This window comes from Panthera tigris, chromosome A1 (assembly GCF_018350195.1).
Source record: "Panthera tigris isolate Pti1 chromosome A1, P.tigris_Pti1_mat1.1, whole genome shotgun sequence".
Taxonomy (NCBI): Eukaryota; Metazoa; Chordata; class Mammalia; order Carnivora; family Felidae; genus Panthera; species Panthera tigris.
Window position 1 is genome coordinate 82,493,638 of NC_056660.1, and position 18,534 is coordinate 82,512,171.

An 18,534-nucleotide genomic window follows, 5' to 3' on the forward strand; every position below is an offset into this window, starting at 1 on the left:
TCTCCAGAATAGATCACATATTAGGTCACAAATCAGGATTCAACAAATGTAAAACAATTGAAGTCATGCCATAAAATTTTCTTACCACAAAGCTGTGAAATTTGAAATAAACCATAAGAAAAATAAAATATGTAAAGACCACTAATACATAGGGCTTAAACAACATGTTAATAAACAATAAAATGGCTAGCCAGGAAATCAAAGAAGAAATTATGTATATAGATATAGATAGATATGGATATAGATATAAATAGATATAGATATAGATATATACACACATGCATATATGCATTTGTATATATTTGTATGTATATATAGTAAATACATATATATATGTATATTGTATGTATATATATTTTTGTATATATATCTTGTATATATGTTGTATATATATGTGTGTGTGTGTGTGTATATATATATATATATATATATATATATATATAAAAATGAAAATGAAATCACAATGGTCAAAAACCTTTGGGATGCACCAAAAGTGATCCCTTTAGGGAATTAATATAGCAATACTGTCCTACAACAAGAAGCAAGAAAAATCTCAAACAACCAAAACTTACATCTAAAGAAGCAATACAAAACCAACAAATGAAACCTAAAGATAGCAGAAGGAAGGAGACAATGAAGGTTAGAGGAGAAATAAATGATATATAAACAACAAAAACAATAGAATAGGATAATGAGACCAGGAGATGGCTCTTTGAAAAAAAAAATTAATAAAATAGATACACCTCTAGCCATACTTATCAAAAAGAAAAGAGCAAATACTCAAAACAGGTTGTCTGACTCTTAGTTTCAGCTCAGATCATGATTGCATGGTTGACCTAGAGCCCTGCATCAGGCACTGCACACTGAACGCAGAGTCTGCTTGGGATTCTCTCTTTTCTCTCTCTCTGCCCCTCCCCTGCTCTCTTTCTCTCTCTCAAAATAAATAAATATCCATCAGCAGTGCAAGAGGGTTCCCGTTTCTCCACATCCTCTCCAGCATCTATAATCTCCTGATTTGTTCATTTTAGCCACTCTGACTGGTGTGAGGTGATATCTCAGTGTGGTTTTGATTTGTATTTCTCTGATGAGGAATTTACCCAAGGGATACAGGAGTGCTGATGCATAGGGGCACTTGTACCCCAATGTTTATAGCAGCACTTTCAACAATAGCCAAACTATGGAAAGAACCTAAATGTCCATCAACTGATGAATGAATAATGAAATTGTGGTTTATATGCACAATGGAATACTATATGGCAATGAGAAAGAATGAAATATGGCCTTTTGTAGCAACATGGATGGAACTGGAGAGTGTTATGCTAAGTGAAAACAAGTCATACAGAGAAAGACAGATACCATATGTTTACACTCTTATGTGGATCCTGAGAAACTTAACAGAAGACCATGGGGGGAGAGGAAGAAAAAAAAATAGAGAGGGAGGGAGCCAAACCATAAGAGACTCTTAAAAACCGAGAATAAACTGAGGGTTGATGGGGGGTGGGGGGGAGGGGAAAAGGGGTGATGGGCATTGAGGAGGGCACCTGTTGGTATGAGCACTGGGTGTTGTATGGAAACCAATTTGACAATAAATTTCATATTAAAAAAGAAAAATAAACAAACAAATCAATAAATAAATAAACATTTAAAAAAACAGACCCAAATAAATAGAATCACAAATGAAAGAGGACAAATAACAACCAACATACAGAAATTCAAACAACTATAAGAGGATATTATGAAAAAATGATATGCCAACAAATTGGACAACCTGGAAGAAAATTCCTAGAAATATACAAACTACCAAACATAGAACAAGAAGAAATAGAAAATGTGAACAGACCAATGATAAGGAATGCAACTGAATAAGTAATGAAAAAACTCCCAAACATAATCCAGGATCAGGTGGCTTCTCGGGCAAATCCTACCAAACCTTTAAAGAAGAGTTAATACTCATTATTTTCAAATTATTCCAAAAATTACAAAAGGAAGTCAAACTTCCAAATTAATTCTATGAGGTCAGCATTACCCTGATACCAAGTCATGTAAGTATACCACTAAAAAGAGAACTACAGACCAATATCCCCAATGAACATAAATACAAATGTTATCAATAAAATGCTAAGAAACAAATTCCAGAAATACATTAAAAAATCATTAACCATTATTTGGAGGGATTTATTCTTGGCTTGTAATAGTGGGTCAATATTCACAAATCAATCAATGAGATAGAAAACATTATTAAAAGTAAGGAAAAGAATCCAATGATCATTGCAATAGATGCAGAAAAAAGCATATGATAAAGTACACCACTCATTCATGAAACAACACTCAACAAATTAGGGTTAGGAGAAACATACCTCAATATAATAAAGGCCATATATGAAAAACCCATAGCTAATATCATCCTCAATGGGGAAATACTGAGGGCTTTTCCTCTATGGTCAGGAACAAGACAAGGATGTCCAGTCTCACCGATTTTACTCAACATAGTACTGGAAGTCCTAGCAATTGCAATCAGACAACAAAAAGAAATAAAAGTCATCCAAATTGGCACTCGAAAGACTCCACCAAAAAAACTGTTGAACCGATTCATGAATTCAGCAGTCACAGGTTACATAATCAATGTAAGTACTTTAGTTGAATTTCCATACACCGATAATGAAACAGCAGAAAGATAAATCAAGGAATCAGTCCCGTTTTGAATTGCAACAAAAACAGTAAGACACCTAGGAATAAACCTAATCAAGGAGGTGAAAGGACCATACTCTGTAAACCATAAAACACTGATGAAAGAAATTGAAGTTGATGCAAGGAAATTAAAAGACATCTCATACTAATGGAATGCAATAACAAATATTGTTAAAATGTCTACACTACCCAAGGTAGTCTACACATTAATGCAATCTCTATGAAAATACCAATAACATATTTCAGAAATCCAGAACAAACAATCTTAAAACTTGTATAAAGCCACAAATGACCCAGAATAGCCAAAGCAACCTTGGAAAAGAAAAGCAAATTTGGACACATCTCAATTGCTGACTTCAAGTTACATTACAGATCTGAGGTGATCAAAACAGTATAGTACTGGCACAAAAATAGATAGATCAATGGAACAGGATAAAAAACTGAGAGATGGGCCCGGAAATATATGGTCAATAAACTATAGAAAGCATGGAAGAATATCCTATGGAAAAAAAATACTGTGTCTTCAACAAATTGCGTTGGAAAAACTGGACAGTGACATGCAGAAGAATGAAACTGGACCACATTCATACACCATACACAAAAATAAATTAAAAATGGATTAAATACCTAATTGTGAGACCTGAAAACATAAATCTCCTAAAAGGGAATACAGGTATTAACTTCTTTAAAATCAGCCCTAGCAACTTCCTATTAGATGTCTCCGAAAGCAAGGGAAACAAAATAAAAAATAAACTATTACGACTACATTCAAATTTAAAAAGCTTCTGCACAGCAAAGGAATCAATCAAAAACATGAGAAATCAGAATAAGTGACACCGGAAGATGGTGCCATAGGAGGACGCTGGGCTCACCGCGCGTCCTGCTGATCACTTAGATTCCACCTACACCTGCCTATATAACCCAGAAAACCACCAGAAGACTAGCAGAACAGAGTCTCCAGAGCCAAGCACAGACAAGAGGCTCACGGAAGAGGGTAGGAAGGGCAGAGAGGCGGTGCGCACTACACGGACTGGCAGGAGGGAGCCGGGGCTGAGGGGCGGCCTGCCAGCCAAGCAGAGCCCCCAAGTCTGGCTTGAAAAACCAGAGGGGCCGGACGGAGTATGTTCCGACAGCAAGCAGGACTTGACATCTGGAAGGTTATAAGCTAACAGCTCTGCTTGGAGAACGGGAGGGCTGCAGGACAACGGGAGGGAGAGTTGTTGAGCCCCGGATGACAGAGCTCAGCTTGGCAGGGAACAAAGGCGCTCGCCAGTGCCATCTTCCTCGCCCATCCCCCAGCCAAAATCCCAAAGGGAACCAGCTCCTTCCAGGAAACTTGCTTGCATCTCCAAAACACCCAAAGCTATGCTTCTGCGGATCCATCCCTCTGGTGGGTCTGACTCCATCCCAGTGGCCCAGGGCCCCTCCCTAAGGGGAACTCAGAAGGAAAAGAGAACTGAGCCTGCCCCTCCCGCTCCTGTGCACCTTGCGAGCCACCCCAGCTAATACACCAGATCCCCAGCACCACAAGACTGGCAGTGTGCAAGTAGCCCAGATGGGCCACGCCACCCCACAGTGAATCCCGCCCCTAGGAGAGGGGAAGAGAAGGCACACACCAGTCTGACTGTGGTCCCAGCGGTGGGCTGGGGGCAGACATCAGGTTAGACTGTGGCCCCGCCCACCAACACAAGTTATTCAAGACAGCACAGGGGAAGTGCCCCTCAGTCTTGCACCACTCCAGGGACTATCCAAAATGACAAAACGGAAGAATTCACCTCAGAAAAATGTCCAGGAAATAACGACAGCTAACGAACTGATCAAAAATGATTTAAACAATATAACACAAAGTGAATTTAGAATAATAGTCATAAAATTAATCACTGGGCTTGAAAACAGTATAAAGGACAGCAGAGAATCTCTTGCTACAGAGATCAAGGACTAAGAAATAGTCAGGGGAGCTTAAAAATGCGATACAAGGTGCAAAATAAAATGGAGGCGACCATAGCTCAGATTGAAGCGACAGAGGAGAGAATAGGTGAATTAGAAGATAAAACTATGGAAAAAGAGGAAGCTGAGAAAAAGAGAGATAAAAAAATCCAGGAGTATGAGGAGAAAATTAGAGAACTAAGTGATGCACTAAAGAGAAATAATATATGCATAATTGGTATTCCAGAGGAGAAAGAGAGAGGGAAGGTGCTGAAGGTGTACTTGAAGAAATAATAGCTGAGAACTTCCCGGATCTGGGGAAGGAAAAAGGCATTGAAATCCAAGAGGCACAGAGAACTCCCTTCAGACGTAACTTGAATCGATCTTCTGCACGGCATATCATAGTGAAACTGGCAAAATACTAGGATAAAGAGAAAATTCTGAAAGCAGCTAGAGATAAACGTGCCCTAACATATAAAGGGAGACCTATAAGACTCGTGACCCATCTCTCTACTGAAACTTGGCAGGCCAGAAAGGAATGGCAGGAGATCTTGAATGTGATGAACAGGAAAAATATGCAGCCGAAAATTCTTTATCCAGCAAGTCTGTCATTTAGAATAGAAGGAGAGATCAAGGTCTCCCTAAACAAACAAAAACTGAAGGAATTCTTCACCACTAAACCAGCCCTACAAGAGATCCTAAGGGGGATCCTGTGAGACAAAGTACCAGAGACATCGCTACAAGCATGAAACCTACAGACATCACAATGACTCTAAACCCATATCTTTCTATAATAACACTGAATGTAAATGGACTAAATGCGCCAACCAAAAGACATAGGGTATCAGAATGGATAAAAAAACAAGACCCATCGGTTGCTGTCTACAAGAGACTCATTTGAGACCTGAGGACACCTTCAGATTGAGAGTGAGGGGATGGAGACCTGTTTATCATGCCACTGGAAGCCAAAAGAAAGCTGGAGTAGCCATACTTATATCAGACAAACTAGACTTTAAATTAAAGGCTGTAACAAGAGATGAAGAAGGACATTATGTAATAATCACAGGGTCTATCCATCAGGAAGAGCTAACAATTATAAATGTCTATGTGCCGAATACAGGACCCCAAATATATAAAACAATTACTCACAAACATAAGCAACCTTATTGATAAGAATGTGGTAATTGCAGGGGACTTTAACACTCCACTTACAGAAATGGATAGATCTAGACACACGGTCAATAAAGAAACAAGGGCCCCGAATGATACATTCGATCAGATGGACTTGACAGATATTGAGAACACTGCATCCCAAAGCAACAGAATATACTTTCTTCCCGAGTGCATATGGAACATTCTCCAAGATAGATCACATACTGGGTCACAAAACAGCCCTTCACAAGTATACAAGAATTGAAATCATACCATGCATACTTTCAGACCACAATGCTATGAAGCTTGAAATCAATCACAGGAAAAAGTCTGGAAAACCTCCAAAAGCATGGAGGTTAAAGAACACCCTACAAATGAATGAATGGGTCAACCAGGCAATTACAGAAGAAATTTCAAAATATACAGAAACAAATGAAAATGAAATGGCAACAATCCAAACGCTTTGGGATGCAGCAAAGGCAGTCCTGAGAGGAAAATACATTGCAATCCAGGTCTATCTCAAGAAACAAGAAAAGTCCCAAATACAAAATCTAACAGCACACCTAAAGGAAATAGAAGCAGAACAGCAAAGACAGCCTAAATCCAGCAGAAGAAGAGAAATAATAAAGATCAGAGCAGAAACAAACAATATAGAATCTAAAAAACTGTAGAGCAGATCAACGAAACCAAGAGTTTTTTTTTTGTTTGTTTTGTTTTGTTTTGTTTTTAATAAACAAAATTGATAACCCCCTAGCCAGGCTTCTCAAAAAGAAAAGGGAGATGACCCAAATAGATAAAATCATGAATGAAAATGGGATTATTACAACCAATCCCTCAGAGATACAAGCAATTATCAGGGAATACTATGAAAAATTATATGCCAACAAACTGGACAACCTGGAAGAAATGGACAAATTCCTAAACACCGACATGCTTCCAAAACGCAATCAGGAGGAAATAGAAAGCTTGAACAGACCCATAACCAGCGAAGAAATTGAATTAGTCATCAAAAATCTCCCAACAAATCAGAGTCCAGGACCAGATGGCTTCCCAGGGGAGTTCTACCAGACGTTTAAAGCAGAGATAAGATCTATCCTTCTCAAGCTATTCCAAGAAATAGAAAGGGAAGGAAAACTTCCAGACTCATTCTATGAAGCCAGTATTACTTTGATTCCTAAACCAGACAGAGTCCCAGTAAAAAAAAGAGAACTACAGGCCAATATCCCTGATGAATATGGATGCAAAAATTCTCCATAAGATACTAGCAAATCAAATTCAACAGCTTATAAAAAGAATCATTCACCACGTCAAGTGGGATTCATTCCTGGGAAGCAAGCCTGGTTCAACATTTGCAAATCAATCAATGTGTTACATCACATTAATAAAGGAAAAGATAAGAACCATATGATCCTGTCAATCGATGCAGTAAAGGCCTTTGACAAAATTCAGCAACGTTTCTTAATAAAAACCCTTGAGAAAGTTGGGATAGAAGGAACATACTTAAAGATCATAAAAGCCATTTATGAAAAGCCCACAGCTAACATCATCCTCAACGGGGAAAAACTGAGAGCTTTGTCCCTGAGATCAGGAACATGACAGGGATGTCCACTCTCACCGCTGTTATTTAACATAGTGTTGGAAGTGCTAGCATCAGCAATCAGACAACAAAAGGAAATCAAAGGCATCAAAAATTGGCAAAGATGAAGTTAAGCCTTCACTTTTTGCAGATGACATGATAATATACATGGAAAATCCGATAGACTCCACCAGAAGTCTGCTAGAACTGATACATGAATTTAGCAAAGTTGCAGGATAAAAAATCAATGTACAGAAATCAGTTGCATTCTTATACACTAACAATGAAGCAACAGAAAAAGAAATAAAGGAACTGATCCCATTCACAATTGCACTAAGAAGCATAAAATACCTAGGAATAAATCTAACCAAAGATGTAAAAGATCTGTATGCTGAAAACTATAGAAAGCTTATGAAGGAAATTGAAGAAGATATAAAGAAATGGAAAAACATTCCCTGCTCATGGGTTGGAAGAATAAATATTGCTAAAATGTCAATACTACCCAAAGCTATCTACACATTCAATGCAATCCCAATCAAAATTGCACCAGCATTCTTCTCAAAACTAGAACAAGCAATCCTAAAATTCATATAGAACCACAAAAGGCCCCTAATAGCCAAAGTAATTTTGAAGAAGAAGACCAAAGCAGGAGGCATCACAATCCCAGACTTTAGCCTCTACTACAAAGCTGTATTGGCTTTGTAGTATGGTATTGGCACAAAACAGCATGGTATTGGCACAAAACAGACACATAGACCAATGGGATAGAATAGAAACCCCAGAACTAGACCCACAAACGTATGGCCAACTAATCTTTTACAAAGCAGGAAAGAATATCCAATGGAAAAAAGATAGTCTCTTTAACAAATGGTCCTGGGAGAAACTAGACCACGTTCTCACACCATTCACAAAAATAAACTCAAAATGGATAAAGGACCTGGATGTGAGACAGGAAACCATCAAAACCTTAGAGGAGAAAGCAGGAAAAGACCTCTCTGACCTCAGCTGTAGCAATGTCTTACTTGACACATCCCCAAAGGCAAGGGAGTTAAAAGCAAAAATGAATTACTGGGACCTTATGAAGATAAAAAGCTTCTGCACAGCAAAGGAAACAACCAACAAAACTAAAAGGCAACCAACGGAATGGGAAAAGATATTTGCAAATGACATATCGGACAAAGGGCTAGTATCCAAAATCTATAAAGAGCTCATCAAACTCCACACCAGAAAAACAAATAACCCAGTGAAGAAATGGGCAGAAAACATGAATAGACACTTCTCTAAAGAAGACTTCCGGATGGCCAACAGGCACATGAAAAGATACTCAACGTCGCTCCTCATCAGGGAAATACAAATCAAAACCACACTCAGATATAACCTTATGCCAGTCAGAGTGGCCAAAATGAACAAATCAGGAGACGATAGATGCTGGCGAGGATGTGGAGAAACGGGAACCCTCTTGCACTGTTGGTGGGAATGCAAATTGGTGCAGCCACTCTGGAAAGCAGTGTGGAGGTTCCTCAGAAAATTAAAAATAGACCTACCCTATGACTCAGGAATAGCACTGCTAGGAATTTACTCAAGGGATACAGGAGTACTGAAGTATAGGGGCACTTGTACCCCAATGTTTATAGCAGCACTCTCAACAATAGCCAAATTATGGAAAGAGCCTAAATGTCCATCAACTGATGAATGGATAAAGAAATTGTGGGTTATAAACACAATGGAGTACTACGTGGCAATGAGAAAGAATGAAATATGGCCCTTTGTAGCAACATGGGTGGAACTGGAGAGTGTGATTCTAAGTGAAATAAGCCATACAGAGAAAGACAGATACCATATGGTTTCACTCTTAGTGGATCCAGAGAAACTTAACAGAAACCCATGGGGGAGGGGAAGGAAAAAAAAAAGAGGTTAGAAGAGAGCCAAAAGAGGTTTGGAAGGGAGCCAAAGCATAAGAGACTCTTAAAAACTGAGAAGAAACTGAGGGTTGATGGGGGGTGGGAGGGAGGAGAGGGTGGGTGATGGGTATTGAGGAGGACACCTTTTGGGATGAGCACCGGGTGTTGTATGGAAACCAATTTGACAATAAACTTCATATATTGGAAAAAAAATATGAGAAGTCAACTTATGGAATGGGAGAAGGTATTTGCAAATGCCATATCCGATAAAGTGTTAGTATTTAAAATCTATAAAGAACTTACAGACTCAATACCAAGAATATTTAATAATTCAATTTAAAAATGGGAAGAAAGATCACCTGGGTGGCTCAGTCAGTTAAGCATCCAACTCTGGATTTCAATTGAGGGGATGATTGTGAGGTAAAGCCCCATGTCAGGCCCTGTGCTGAGCGTGGGTCTGCTCTCTCTCCTTCTATCTCTTTCCCTTCCCCCTACTTTCTATTAAAAAATAAAAGATAAATAAAAATGGGCATAAGACGTGAACAGACATCTTTCGAAAGAAGACACACAGAAAGACAACAGACACATGAAAAGATGCTTAATATCAATAATCTTTAGGGAATGCTAATTAAAACTACAGTGAGATATCTCCTCACATCTGTCATAATGGATTGGCTAAAATCAGCAACATGAGAAAGAACAAGTGTTGGCAAGGATGTGGAGACAGGGGAACTCTTTTGCACACTTTTTCGGAATGTAATTGGTGTAACCACTCCAGAAAACAATACTGTGATCCTTCAAAACTTAAAAATAGAACTAGCCTGTTATCCAGCAATTGCACTACTGGGTATTTACCCAAATTTTACAAAAAAACTAAATCCAAGAGATATATGTGCCCCAATGTTTATAGAAATATTATCTATGATAGCCAAGTTGTGAAAACAGTCCAAGTTTCCATTTTCTGATGAAATCAATAAAGAAGAAATGGTACATAGTTCTAATAGTTTTTTGGTGGGGTCTTTAGGGTTTTCTGTATAGAATATTATGCCATCTGCAATTAGTGAAATTTACATTTTCGTTACCAATTTGAATGCCATTATTTCTTTTCCTTGTCTATTTGCTGTGGCTAGGGCTTCCAGTATTATGTTGAATGAAAGTGGTGAATGTAGACATCCTTGGCTTGTTTTTAAGCTTAGCTGAAAAGTTTTCACTGTGTATCCATTAAGTATGATGTTTTCCATGGGATTTTCATACATGGCATTTATTAACGAGGTATGTTCTCTTTATACCTCTTTTGTTGATTTTTTTCATGAATGCTTTTTGTTCTTTTTCTTTTCTGAATTTTTTATTTCATGAATGCTTTTTTCTGCATGTGTTGAAAATATATAATTTTTAATATTTTCATTATTGATGTGATGTATCATATTCATTGTTTTGCAAATATTGTATCATCCCTGCATTCCATAAATAAATTGCACTTGATCACAGTAAATAATTTTTTAAACGAATTGTTGGATTCTGTTTACTAGTATTTTGCTGAAGATTTTTGCTACTATTTTCATCAGTGATTTGGGCCTGTAGTTCTATTTTTCTTTGGAGTATTTATCTAGGTTTTGTATCAGAGTAATACTGTCCTCACAGAACTAATTTGGAAGTTTTATCTCTTCTTCTCTTTTGTGTAATACTTTGAGAAAGTTTGGTATTGACTATTCTCTAAATGTTTGGTAGAATTCACCTGTGAGTTCTTCTGGTTCTGTACTTTCAATTGTTGAGAGTTTATTTTCATTAATGTTCCAATTTCATTGTGTAGTCTACTTTTCTAATTTTTCCTGCTTTTGTTTTGATAGTTTGTTTCGATAGTTTGATAGTATGTCTCTAGGGATTTACCAATTCCTTCTGGGTTATACACATTCGTGGCATAAAAATTTCCACAATATTGTCTTACGATGGTTTTTATTTCTATGATGTTGGTTGTTATTTCTCCTTTCTCATTTGTGTTTTTGTTATTTGGGTTATCTCTTATTTACTCATTTTTGTTGTTTTTATTTTGTTGAATATGACTAAAGTTTATCAATTGTGTCGTTTTTTTCAAAAACCAAATTCTGGTTTCTTTGATCTGTGCTATTCTTTAATATATCATTTATTTTTCTCTAATCTTTATTGTATCCTCCCCTCCTGTTGAGTTTTAGTTTTGTTTCTTCTTTTTCTAGATTGTTCAGTTTTAAGTTTAAGTTATTTATTTGAGCTTTCTCTTGTCTCTTGAGGTAGGCCTGTATTGATATAAACTGACATCTCAGAACCAATTTTGCTGCATCCCAAAATTTTGGACCATTTTATTTTCATTTATTTTCACGTATTTTTATTTCTTCTTGGATTTCATAGTTGACCCATTCATCGTTTAGTATCATATTATTCAACCTGTGTTCTCTCCTTATTTTTGATTGTGGTTGATTTATATTTTCATAGCATCGTGGTCTGAAAACGTGCATGGTATGACTTTGATTTTTTTAAATCTTTTGAGTCTTGTTTTATGGCCATATATACCATTTATTCTGGATAATATTCCAAAAAAGTTAAAGCCACTTTTTTTGAAAGATAGATTAGCAGTTTCTCACAAAATTCAACATACTCTCACCATACAATCCATCAATCACACAACTTGGCATTTACCCAAAGGAATTGAAAACTCACGTCCACATAAAAACTGCATGTGGATATTATAACAGCTTTATTTATAATTGGCAAAACTTGGAAGCAACCAGCATGTCCTCCAGTAGGTGAATGAATAAATAAATCATGGCGAATCCAGACAATGGAATATTGTTCTACAAAAACAAACAAAAAACAAACATAACAAGCAACTATTGAGACATAAAAAGACATAGAGGAACCTTAAATGCATATTAGTAAATGAAAGAACCAAATCTAAAAGACCACATACTGTATAATCCAACTATACAACATTCTTGTACAAAGAGCAGAATATAGAGATAGGGTTGAGGGAGGAGAAAGGGAAAAATAGGTAGAAAACAGTATTTTTTAAGACAGTGAAGCTATTCTGTATGATACCTTAATGTTGGATACAGGTTATTATACAGTTTTTTAATTACACAGTATATATAACATGAAGACTGAACCCTAAGGTAAACTATGGACTGTGAGTGGTTGTGATGTGTCAATGTAGGCTTATCAAATGTAACAAATGTATCACACTGATGGAAAATGTCGATAATGAGAGAGACCAGGAATGTATTAGGAGGAGGTATGTGAAAAATTTCTGTATCTCCCTGTCAATTTTGCTGTGACTCTATAACTACTTTAAAAATAAAATAAAATAAAAAATAAAAAAGACTATAAATGTATACAATTTAACAAATGTTACCAATGAATATCATTCAATATCATAAGTAAAATATTAGAAAATTAAACTATCAGTAGATAAATAAATGCTGTGCATTTTTAAATAATTTTAAATGTTTATTTATTTTTTGAAAGACAGAGTATGAGTGGGGGAGGAGCAAACAGAGAAGGAGACACAGAATCCAAAGCAGGCTCCAGGCTCCAAGGTGTAACAACAGAGCCTAATGTGGGGCTCAGAATCATGAACCATGAAATCATGACCTGAGCCAAAGTTGGAAACTTAACCAACAGAGTCATCCAGGTGCCCCAATAAATGCTCTGTTTTAAGAAAACATTTATAACTACAGAATTCCAAAAATGTTCCAACATTTGGACTAATGCAATAATTATTCATTAAAAAGTTTTGAGTTCCTATTGTTGTTAGCTCCTGTTCTAGGTCTAAAATTATAGAAGTAAACAAGATAGGTTTATTACATTAAGAAACTTGCACTTAATAGGGGATTATACAGTAAGTGTATTTATAAATAAAGGTTAAAATGCAAAGTATTGCTAACATTTATGAACTTAAAAAGAACAAGGCAAAAGATAGAATGGTAATGGCACTGCTATATTAAAGAGTTTGGTAAGGAAGACCACTTTTATTAATGATATTTGAAAGAGACCTGAATGTGATGAAGTTGAAATCCAGTGAAGGAGAGATATACTATGGATATATCAGAGATGTATCCAATAGCAGATCATGGAAGTTGAAATGAGTTGTAGTGATTTACAACTTGTTGGAGAAATTTGAGCAGAGAAATATATCACCTGATTAATGTTTCTAGAGGATACCTCTGGATGTGTCATGGAGGCATTTTAGAAGAAAAAAATAAAAATTGGAAGAGCAGTTAGGAGTTCATCACGGTACCAAAGCAAGAGATAGTGTTGGTGAGCCCAAGGGTCTGCAGGGGGAGCTGTTCGAGAAGTTAGCATATATAGAACCTGTTCTACATATGGTTCTAAGTTAGAGAAAAGCTATGACACCACACCAAATAGGACTACATTTTAGTAAACAATAGAACATAAATTCTTGAAAAACCCTAAATACAAAACATGCACATACAAAACATTTTTGTAGTGCAGGAAAAAATGTGTGTAGTATAATAAATTCCATAGATATGATGAATGAAAAATAAAACACTATCAACACATCTCATGAATATGACCAGGATATTAAACACCAGGTAACATGTATTTTGTTCAACATCTTACTGGAAAGTTGCCATGTATATTATGGTTAATATTCCTGAAACCAAAAATGACATTAACTTTTAGAAAACAAGCAAAAATCAATGTTTGCATATAATATTGGACCATATAACCTGGAATATGTTTCAATTCACCAGAAAACCATATGAATGCTCAGAAAGTATAATTAATATACACTGTATTAATTTTGTATTAATATCTAAAAATGAATGCCCCTAATTTTTATAAAATTACAATTGTAACAAAATGAATGTATTTCTTAAATATGTATTCAACAAGAAATTTGCAATATTTAAGGAAAAAATTCCCCTGAACTTTATGTAGGAGTAAAAAAGTAAATGTATTATGTTTCAGATGGCAAGGTAGAATATAGAGTATAGGATAGAATATACAATTTTAATTCGTCACCGTTTATTCTATGAAAATTGTAGAATTCTGATTCACATCCCAATTTTTAGGATTCCTTTTGGGGTGTTAATTGGAACATGAAGTGCAGAGATATCACAATGAATCTTCATGTATCAACAACACATTCTCAACAATTATCTACTAAGGAAAATATTGCTCGGTATACTCCCACGATTTATTACCCACTACACATTTTAAAATAAGTCTCACATCACATCTTTGCATCTATAAATCCTTCAGAACACATCTTTGACAATATGGGATGCTTTACAACTAATTATTACACAATGATAAAGTCTAAAACAATTACTATTCTTTAATCTTACAATATTCAATATTAAAATTTCAATGATTATTATACACATATATGTAAAAATCAGAATTCATAAGAGTTCTATTAAATACGTTTTTAAGTCTCTTTTAGGCTATCTTATCTTACTCATTTTTAAAGTTATCGTTACTATTTTTTGAAGAAACTGAGTCATTTGTACTCTAGATTTTGCAGGTTTCATATCCATGTTGTTGAAGAGCATCATACTTTGTCCTCATATTGTCTGAAAATTATTACAAGTAGTATAAGAGGAAAACCATCTTTATGTACTTACTGTTAGTTACCAAAATACACTATAAAACTGCTCTGAATGAAAAAGTATAGTCCTCATGTAAGAAATAAACAAGTGGAACAGAGAATCAGAAAGGTAAGCCATGGAAATAACATAAATAAATTTGGTATAAAAGAAAGGAGTGTTACAAAAATTAGTAGTAACAATGTGTTATCTACATGCATAACCAGAGCAATCGTAGAGCCAATTAAAAAAAAATAGATTCTACACTTACACCAAATTCACAAATTAACCCAAAATGTGTTAAATACCAAAATTTGCATAGTAAACTATATAGGTACTATATAAAATAAATTGGTTGTTTTGTTTTATTATTTTCTGGAAGAGGGAGGAGCGTCACATTATTCACATGACACTAAATAGAAACCATAAAAAACCCACCCATCTCCTATATCTTATAACTAGAAGTTTATGCCTTTTCACCACCTGCACCCATTTGACCTATGAACTTTTATAAATTTTTGATGACAGAATAACATTTGAATTGTTATTTTACTGGTTTATAAAAAAAACCATAAATTATATGGAGATACAGATACACATCCCATATAGTATGATTGTACTAAAATATATTTTTTATATTTTAGGGGGAGGGAATACATATTTACATGTATGAGTTATGAAACAAATACCTCTGAAAATTTTATTTATTATCACCAAGATTTTGGATATATCCACTTCTTTTCATGCTTGAAGAGATATAAACTTTAAATCTCTTTCCAGAAATATTAATAATGGCTATCCTTTAAGTATTGGGTATGCAAACTAGAAAAAAAAAGCACACACTTCAAGCATATTTCATATAATTTTTATGTGGACAGTTAGTTTGGAACACAGTTTTCATTGCCTCCAGAGCATCGTTGTTCCTAAAGCTGTAGATGATAGGGTTGAGTGTGAGTGTGAGAATGGTATAGAATATAGCCAAAAACTTATTCTGGTCTATAATGTGTTATGATTTATGTCTCATATATGTGAAAATAAATGGCCCATAGTACATTGTGATCACAATCATGTGGAAGGAACAGGTAGAAAGTGACTTTTTTTTTTGTGCTTCTGATTTCATTTGAAAGACAGTAAGGAAAATTTGGATGTAAGAGGCAAAGATGAGGGAGAAAGAGGCAGACAAGTTATGCCACTTACATATAAACTTCTAATTCAAAGGGTGTTGTGCCCACACCAGACAACTTCAACATGTCTGTGACTTCACAGAAAATGGTTTGTGAACTACAGAAGGGAAAGAAGAATGCATAAGCTGTGTGGACTATGGAGTTGACAGTCCCAACAATCCTGGACCCTCCAGCCATGACAATGCAGACATAGTCATTCATAAGAATGGGATAGTGCAGTGGATGGCAGATGGCTACACAGCAATCATAATACATTGCTGGCAGGAGAAGGCAGTTACCACAAAGGAGGCTGAGAGATAGAAATATCCAGAAGCCACAACCTACAAATTAAATAGTTCTGCTACCTGACAGGAATTCAGTGACCATTTTGGGAACAATGTTGGAAATATGTAAGATGTCCATAAAAAAACCGATGGCTGAGTGGAAATAGATGGGAGTATGGAGTCTTGAGTCTCCGAGGATAGGGAGGATCATGATTGTATTTTCTCTTACAGTCATAATAAAAATGATGAATATAAAAGAGAAGAAAACTAGACTCGATGAAAAGTCCCCAAAGAATAAAATCACTGGAAAAAAAGAGTTTCATGTCCCATCATGAATTCCCCCCCTTTTTTTCTTAAAATAGAAAAAAATAGAGCTAAAATGTAGTAAATTTCAGACACATTTTCATTAGAAGCATAGTAAAATGAGAGTTAGTAATGCATATTTTGCAATTGAAATCAATGGATTCTCAACCAGATTTTGAAGTGGTCTTGTTTTTAATATGGAAATCTATTTAAATCAAGTGATGATATTGGGTATATTGAGTGAGCTCTTAAGTCCATTTAGTCTCAGAATCTTAATTCCCTATTTTTAATGAAGTTCAGTCTTTTCTCAAATGTCACTTTTTCCCAAGAAGCCTACTCTTTAATAATATACTTAAAGTCTCAATATCCTCACTTACACTGTAACTTCCTTAATCTTTCTTGTTGTGCATTCTTTTAATTTTTCTTGCAAATGGCTTTTCATGTTTTAGTATTTAAATGATAAATTTATGAACTGTAATTAGTTTATTGTCATTATAACCCACCAGAATTTAACTTTCCCAATTGGAAATCTTGTTATATCCCTTGTAGAAACTGAATGGCTAGAGCAATGCCTGGTCCATAGTAAGTTGCTCAATAATATTTGCTAAGTACATAAATAAATGAATGATCCATCGAACTCAATTTTCTCTCTCATTTTTTTTTATTTGGGAAAAGCTGTTTCTAAATCTTTCCAAAATATGTAAAAAGTGCTCTTAAAAGCTAACTTAATATATATTTATAATTTGAAATGTTACCTCTATTTAAATGTAAAAAAATAAAAACTTTATTCAGTCAATTAAAAAATATATTTTACTTTGGCCAGTTTTATCAACTTATAAAAATTGAATTATATTTTATTAATTTTTATATAGGTAATTGCAGGAACTTAATGATATTATTTATATATGGATAGGGTCTATTTACTGTTCATTTTTTTTTATGCATAGAAACTCAGTATGGATGATCTATCCCTCAATATAAATAAATACACACATACGTACTTACATAAACAAAGACTTACATATATAGTGGGTACAATTCATAAAAAAACACTAATCCATGCTTCTAATCATCAGTTAGTGGTAAGATCATTAAAAATAAATGCAAATATAAAAATATTTGCCATATTTAATAATTAGTTGCAACTTTGAATAAAATGAGCTTTGCTTTTCACTTTTGAAAAGGGAATGTAGAAATATGTCCTTGATAATATGTAAAAAATTTGTATTTTTCTGTTTTTTAATTTAGTGAATATTGAGATTCTTCAATATGAAATAAACCTATCAAAACTACTTGAAATGCCCCAGAATATTAACACCGTTCAGCTATAACCTTAAGCATTTTAACAGATTATCATTTAAATGAGGTTTACAGACATACACGTTTAAATAGTTCTTGCTGTTTTGACTGGTTTGATCTGCAGCTCAGTAAAATTTTGTATAGATATAGATTCAGAATTGAGGTCAGCAATTCTTCCTATGAATTGTCTGATCATAAATAAATCTCTAAATCTATGAATATTACTGACAATTCAAATTTAATATATCGTTATCTGAAGTTGTTGACTTTTTCCTACTGCAAGGAATAATTTTGCTCTTGTGATTTTCCTTTAACCTTAATGTTTTCCTTTGTTATACTCATCCTCATTCAAAAATTGAAATGGCATCCTAGTGTTAAGAAGTATAGGTAATGTCTGTTTACTACAGAGTCCCCATTACTTAGCAGTCCCTGGCCTATTGTAGGTTCTCAGTGAACGCTTGTTAAAGGAATTACTAACTATGGCCTCTGATATCAAAAGTTTTCAACAATGCACTGATTATATTTACATTTTTAGAGACTTTGTGTTGCCTCCAAAATAATTCCCATATTTTGTCTTTAGATATTGAAAGCACTTCATAATAAATTTCTTAACTACTTCATCATTTTACTTCTACTACTTTGTTTCCAGTTCCAAGAGGC

At 34.9% G+C, this 18,534-nt stretch overlaps 1 pseudogene; it reads right to left on the reverse strand.

The window, feature by feature from the left end:
• LOC107180611 overlaps positions 1–16,605 on the reverse strand; it is a 42,177-nt pseudogene extending 25,572 nt beyond the window's left edge.
• Positions 16,606–18,534: the final 1,929 nt, after the last annotated feature.